The sequence below is a fragment of the Boleophthalmus pectinirostris genome, unplaced genomic scaffold, assembly GCF_026225935.1.
Source record: "Boleophthalmus pectinirostris isolate CB_2022bp ecotype Guang Dong unplaced genomic scaffold, ASM2622593v1 HiC_scaffold_23, whole genome shotgun sequence".
NCBI lineage: Eukaryota > Metazoa > Chordata > Actinopteri > Gobiiformes > Gobiidae > Boleophthalmus > Boleophthalmus pectinirostris.
In genome coordinates this window covers 927,064-934,563 of record NW_026571207.1, presented here as the reverse complement: position 1 = coordinate 934,563, position 7,500 = coordinate 927,064, and the positions used below count along the sequence as shown (strand labels likewise).

The window sequence follows — 7,500 nt, the reverse complement described above, 5'->3', positions numbered from 1 at the left end:
ACGCTGGCGCACACCGCCGAGGTACTACTACAAATACTACTACAAGTACTACTACAAATACTACTACTACTGCCCAAACTGACGCTGGCGCATACGACAGAGGTACTACGAATACTACTACTACTACTACTACTACTACTACTACTGCCCAAACTGATGCTGGCGCATACGACAGAGGTACTACAAATACTACTACAAGTACTACTACAAATACTGCTACTACTACTACTACTACTGCCCAAACTGACGCTGGTGCATACGACAGAGGTACTACGAATACTACTACTACTACTACTACTACTACTACTACTACTACTGCCCAAACTGACGCTGGCGCATACGACAGAGGTACTACGAATACTACTACAAGTACTACTACAAATACTACTACTACTACTACTGCCCAAACTGACGCTGGCGCACACACCGCCGAGGTACTACTACAAATACTACTACTACTACTACTACTACTGCCCAAACTGACGCTGGCGCATACGACAGAGATACTACGATACTACTACTACTACTACTACTACAAATACTACTACTACTACTGCCCAAACTGACGCTGGCGCATACGACAGAGGTACTACGAATACTACTACTACTACAAGTACTACTACTATACTACTACTACTACTGCCCAAACTGACGCTGGCGCATACGACAGAGGTACTACGAATACTACTACTACTACTACTACTACTACTACTACTGCCCAAACTGACGCTGGCGCATACGACAGAGGTACTACAAATACTACTACTACTACTACTACTACTACTACTACTACTACTACTACTACTACTACTACTGCCCAAACTGACGCTGGCGCATACGACAGAGGTACTACGAATACTACTACAAGTACTACTACTACTACTACTGCCCAAACTGACGCTGGCGCATACGACAGAGGTACTACAAATACTACTACAAGTACTACTACAAATACTACTACTACTACTACTACTGCCCAAACTGACGCTGGCGCATACGACAGAGTACTACAAATACTACTACTACTACTACTACTACTACTACTACTACTACTACTACTACTACTACTGCCCAAACTGACGCTGGCGCATACGACGAGGTACTACGAATACTACTACAAATACTACTACTAAAACTACTACTACTACTACTACTACTACTACTGCCCAAACTGACGCTGGCGCATACGACAGAGGTACTACGAATACTACTACTACTACAAATACTACTACTACTACTACTACTGCCCAAACTGACGCTGGCGCATACGACAGAGGTACTACGAATACTACTACAAGTACTACTACTACTGCCCAAACTGACGCTGGCGCATACGACAGAGGTACTACGAATACTACTACTACTACTACTACTACTACTACTACTACTACTACTACTACTACTACTGCCCAAACTGACGCTGGCGCACACCGCCGAGGTACTACGAATACTACTAATACTACAAATACTACTACAACAACTACTATTGCCCAAACTGACGCTCGCGCATACGACAGAGGTACTACTACAAATACTACTTCTACTACTACTACTGCCCAAACTGACGCTGGCGCATACGGCCGAGGTACTACAACTACTACTACAACTACTACTACTATTACTACTACTACTAGTACTACTGTTACTACTACTACTATTACTGCTACTATGACTATGACTACTACTACTACTACTACTACTACTACTACTACAACTATTACTTTCAAATCGGAATAAACCACACATTTACTTCGGAATTTTATTTAATTCCAAATCATAATTTTCATCAGGAATTAAATGTTTTCACGTTTTTTTTTTAAAGTGGAATTTATTTTTTATTCAGAATTAAATGCGTCATGTAAACGTGGAAACTTCTGCTTTGTGGTCCCGTTTTTTACAGTTTTGTTTTACTTAAAGCTTCACTGTGTAACTTTTCCTCCGTCGTCGTCGTCGTCGTGACGGAGGAAAACGATGAGTTTGAGTTTCAGACTCCGAGCAGATGTTTGTTTCACCAACGGATTCTGCTCCAAAACGAGTTTGAGACTAAACGAGCGGCGAGCATCTGGTCTGACAAGAAAAGAGAGGGAAGAAGAAGAAGAAGAAGAAGAAGAAGAAGAAGAAGAAGAAGAAGGGAGAGAGGGAGAGGAGGAGAGGAGAAGAGAGGGAGAGAAGAGGAGGAGAGGGAGAGGGAGAGAAGAAGAAAAGAGAGGAGAGAAGAAGAGGAGGAGTGAAGAGAGGAGAGGAGAGAGGGAGAGAAGATGAGAGGAGAGAAGAGGAGAGGAGAGAGAGAGAGGGAGAGAAGAAGAGAGGAGAGAAGAAGGAGAGGAGAAGAGGAGAGAGGAGAGGGAGAGAGGAAGAGAGGAGAGAGAGAAGAGAGGAGAGAGAGAGAGAGGAAGAGAGGGAGAGAAGAAGAGGGGGAGAGAAGAAGAGAGGAGAGAAGAAGAGAGGAAGAGAGAGGAGAGGAGAGAAGAAGAGAGAAGAGAAGAGAGAGAGAAGAGAGAGAGAGAAGAGAGAAGAAGAGAGAGAGAGAGAGAGGAGAGAGAGAGAGAGAGGAGGAGAGAAAAGAGAGGGAGAGAAGAAGAGGAGAGAGAGAGAGAGAGAGAGAGAGAGAGAGAAGAAGGAGAGAAGAAGAGAGGAGAGAAGAAGAGAAGGAGAGAAAAAGAGAGGGAGAGAAGAAGAGGAGGAGAGAAGAAGAGAGGAGAGAAGAAGAGGAGGAGAGAAAAAGAGAGGGAGAGAAGAAGAGGAGGAGAGAAGAAGAGAGGAGAGGGAGAGAAGAAGAGGAGGAGAGGAGAGAGAAGAGAGGAGAGAAGAGAGAGAGAGAGAAGAAGAGGAGAGAGAGAGAGAGAGAGAGAGAGAGAGAGAGAGAGAGAAGAGAGGAGAGAGAAGAGGAGAGAGAGAAGAAGAGAGGAGAGGAGAGAGAAGAAGAGAGGAGAGAGAGAAGAAGAGAGGAGAGAAAGAAGAGAGAGAGAGAAGAGAGAAGAAGAAGAGAGAGAGGAGAGAAGAAGAGGAGGAGAGAGAGAGAGGGAGAGAGAGAAAGGAGAGAGAAAAAGAGAGGGAGAGAAGAAGAGGAGGAGATAAGAGAGAGGAGAGAAGAGAGAGGAGAGGGAGAGAAGAAGAGGAGGAGAGAGAAGAGAGAGAGAAGAGAGAGAGGAGAGAAGAAGAGAGGAGAGAGGGAGAGAAGAAGAGGGGAGAGAAGAAGAGAGGGAGAGAAAGAAAGAGAGGAGAGAAGAAGAGAGGAGAGAGGGAGAGAAGAAAGGGAGAGAAGAGGAGTGAGGGAGAGAAGAGAGGGAGAGAAGAAGAGGAGGAGAGAAGAAGAGAAGGAGAGAATAAGAGAGAGAGAAGAAGAGAGGGAGAGAAGAAGAGAGGAGAAAGAGAAAAGAGGGACAAGGAGAGAGAGAGAAAAGAGAGAAGAGGGAGAGAGGGGAACAGCAAAGGAGAGAAAGAGAGAGAGAGAGAGAGAGCGATGGCGACAGGGAAGGAGGGCGGAGAGAAACGAGTTTGTGAGTAAACGAGCTCCGAGCATCTGGTCTGTCAAGAGAAGAAATGAGGAGAGATGGAGAGAGAGAGAAAGAAAGAGAGAAGAGGAGGAGAGAGAGAGTGAAGGATGGAGAGAGAGGAGAGTGAAGGATGGAGAGAGAGAGAGTGAAGGATGGAGAGAGAGGAAGAGGAAGAGTGGACGAGTTTGTGATTAAACGAGCTCCGAGCATCTGTTCTGTCAAGAAAAGAGACGGAGGAAGAAGAAAAAGAGGAGAGGAACGAGGGAGAGGGAGAACACAAACATAAGTGCTGCTTTAAAGCTTCTCTGTGTAACTTTTCTGACTCGCGACAAGAAAAGTGACCGAGTGTGTCTTTAAATCTGAGCTAATGTTACGATGGAAGTGATTTGATTATTTTGTGATACTTTTGCCTCAAACGTAACTTCAGTTTGTGAGTAAACGAGCTCAGAGCGTCTGGTCTGTCGAGGAGAGAGGGAGGAAGAAAAAGAGGAGACGAGAGAGAGAGATTTAATTAGATTATTTTTCCTCCTAAAACAAAACTTGAGTCTCAGTGTCAAAGAGTCAAAAAACTCAACAAACTGTGGGATTAATGTTTGACTGAAACACGAGACACAAAACACAAACCAGACTCACTAAAGTCAGACTCAGTAAAGTCAGACTCACTAAAGTCAGACTCAGTAAAGTCAGACTCAGTAAAGTCAGACTCAGTAAAGTCAGACTCAGTAAAGTCAGACTCAGTAAAGTCAGACTCAGTAAAGTCAGACTCAGTAAAGTCAGACTCAGTGAAGTCAGACTCAGTATCAGTAAAGTCAGACTCAGTAAAGTCAGACTCAGTGAAGTCAGACTCAGTAAAGTCAGACTCAGTAAAGTCAGACTCAGTAAAGTCAGACTCAGTAAAGTCAGACTCAGTAAAGTCAGACTCAGTAAAGTCAGACTCAGTAAAGTCAGACTCAGTAAAGTCAGACTCAAGTAAAGTCAGACTCACTAAAGTCAACTCAGTGAAGTCAGACTCAGTTAAAGTCAGACTCAGTAAAGTCAGACTCAGTAAAGTCAGACTCAGTAAAGTCAGACTCAGTAAAGTCAGACTCAGTGAAGTCAGACTCAGTGAAGTCAGACTCAGTAAAGTCAGACTCAGTAAAGTCAGACTCAGTGAAGTCAGACTCAGTAAAGTCAGACTCAGAATCAGTAAAGTCAGACTCAGTAAAGTCAGACTCAGTGAAGTCAGACTCAGTAAAGTCAGACTCAGTAAAGTCAGACTCAGTAAAGTCAGACTCAGTAAAGTCAGACTCAGTAAAAGTCAGACTCAGTAAAGTCAGACTCAGAATCAGTAAAGTCAGACTCAGTAAAGTCAGACTCAGTAAAGTCAGACTCACAGTAAAGTCAGACTCAGTAAAGTCAGACTCAGTAAAGTCAGACTCAGAATCAGTAAAGTCAGACTCAGTAAAGTCAGACTCAGTAAAGTCAGACTCAGTAAAGTCAGGCTCAGTGAAGTCAGACTCAGTAAGTCAGACTCAGTAAAGTCAGACTCAGTAAAGTCAGCTCAGTAAAGTCAGACTCAGTAAAGTCAGACTCAGTAAAGTCAGACTCAGTAAGTCAGACTCAGTAAAGTCAGACTCAGTAAAGTCAGACTCAGTAAAAGTCAGACTCAGTAAAGTCAGTCAGTGAAGTCAGACTCAGTAAAGTCAGACTCAGTAAAGTCAGACTCAGTAAAGTCAGCTCAGTGAAGTCAGACTCCAGTAAAGTCAGACTCAGTAAAGTCAGACTCATAAAGTCAGACTCAGTAAAGTCAGACTCAGTGAAGTCAGACTCAGTAAAGTCAGACTCAATAAAGTCAGACTCAGTAAAGTCAGGCTCAGTGAAGTCAGACTCAGTAAAGTCAGACTCGAAAAGTCAGACTAAGTCAGTAAGTCAGACTCAGTAAAGTCAGACTCAGTAAAGTCAGTAAAGTCAGACTCAGTAAAGTCAGACTCAGTAAAACTCAGTAAAGTCAGACTAAAGTCAGACTCAGTAAAGTCAGACTCAGTAAAGTCAGACTCAGTAAAGTCAGACTCAGTAAAGTCAGACTCAGTAAAGTCAGACTCAGAGTCAAAGTCAGACTCATAAAGTCAGACTCAGTAAAGTCAGACTCAGTAAAGTCAGGCTCAGTAAAGTCAGACTCAGTAAAGTCAGACTCAGTAAAGTCAGACTCAGTAAAGTCAGACTCAGTAAAGTCAGACTCAGTAAAGTCAGACTCAGTAAAGTCAGGCTCAGTGAAGTCAGACTCAGTGAAGTCAGACTCAGTAAAGTCAGACTCAGTAAAGTCAGACTCAGTAAAGTCAGACTCAGTAAAGTCAGACTCAGTAAAGTCAGACTCAGTGAAGTCAGACTCAGTAAAGTCAGGCTCAGTGAAGTCAGTCAGACTCAGTAAAGTCAGACTCAGTGAAGTCAGACTCAGTGAAGTCAGACTCAGTGAAGTCAGACTCAGTGAAGTCAGACTCAGTAAAGTCAGACTCAGTGAAGTCAGACTCAGTAAAGTCAGACTCAGTAAGTCAGTCAGTAAAGTCAGACTCAGTAAAGTCAGACTCACTAAAGTCAGACTCAGTAAAGTCAGACTCAGAACAGTAAAGTCAGACTCTAAAGTCAGACTAAAGTCAGACTCAGTAAGTCAGAACTCAGTAAAGTCAGACTCAGTCAGACTCAGTAAAGTCAGACTCAGTAAAGTCAGACTCAGTAAAGTCAGCTCAGCTAAAGTCAGACTCAGTAAAGTCAGACTCAGTCAGTAAAGTCAGACTCAGTAAAGTCAGACTCAGTAAAGTCAGACTTAGTAAAGTCAGACTCAGTCAGAAGTCAGACTCAGTAAAAGTCAGGCTCAGTAAAGTCAGACTCAGTAAAGTCAGACTTAGTAAAGTCAGACTCACTAAAGTCAGACTCACTAAAGTCAGACTCAGTAAAGTCAGGCTCTGTAAAGTCAGACTCACAGTAAAGTCAGACTCAGTAAAGTCAGACTCAGTTCAGTAAAGACTCTAAAGACTCAGTAAAGTCAGACTCTCAGTAAAGTCAAGTCAGCTCAGTAAAGTCAGACTCAGACTCAGTAAAGTCAGACTCAGTAAAGTCAGACTCAGTAAAGTCAGACTCAGTAAAGTCAGACTCAGTAAAGTCAGGCTCAGTAAAGTCAGACTCAGTAAAGTCAGACTCAGTAAAGTCAGGCAGACTCAGTAAAGTCAGACTCAGTAAAGTCAGACTCAGTAAAGTCAGTAAAGTCAGACTAAAGTCAGACTCAGTAAGTCAGACTCAGACTCAGTAAAGTCAGACTCAGTAAGTCAGTCAGACTAAAGTCAGACTCAGTAAAGTCAGACTCAGTAAAGTCAGTTAAAGTCAGACTCAGTAAAGTCAGACTCAGTAAAGTCAGACTCAGTAAAGTCAGACTTCAGTAAGTCAGACTCTCAGTAAAGTCAGACTCAGTAAAGTCAGACTCAGGTAAAGTCAGGCTCAGTAAAGTCAGACTCAGTAAAGTCAGACTCAGTAAAGTCAGACTCAGTGAAGTCACTAAAGTCAGACATAAAGTCAGACTCAAGTCAGAAAGTCAGACTCAGTAAAGTCAGGACTCAGCTCAGTAAAGTCAGACTCAGTAAAGTCAGTAAAGTCAGACTCAGTAAAGTCAGACTCAGACTCAGTAAAGTCAGACTCAGTAAAGTCAGACTCAGTAAAGTCAGACTCAGTAAAGTCAGACTCAGTAAAGTCAGACTCAGTAAAGTCAGACTCAGAATCAGTAAAGTCAGACTCTGTAAAGTCAGACTCAGTAAAGTCAGACTCAGTAAAGTCAGGCTCAGTGAAGTCAGACTCAGTAAGTCAGACTCAGTAAAGTCAGACTCAGTAAAGTCAGTAAACTCAGTAAAGTCAGACTCAGTAAAATCAACTCACTAAAGTCAGACTCAGAAGTCAGACTCAGTAAGTCAGACTCACTAAAGTCAGACTCAGTAAAGTCAGACTCAGTAAAGTCAGACTCAGTAAAGTCAGACTCAGT

General features: G+C 42.9%; 1 protein-coding gene across 1 annotated transcript in view; it reads left to right on the top strand.

Annotated features, from left to right (window-relative positions):
- Positions 1 to 7,500, top strand: part of aff2 (AF4/FMR2 family, member 2) — a gene marked incomplete at its 5' end in the record, with an annotated part of 94,120 nt that overhangs the window by 8,282 nt on the left and 78,338 nt on the right. The gene's annotated exons all lie outside the window — the stretch shown is intronic.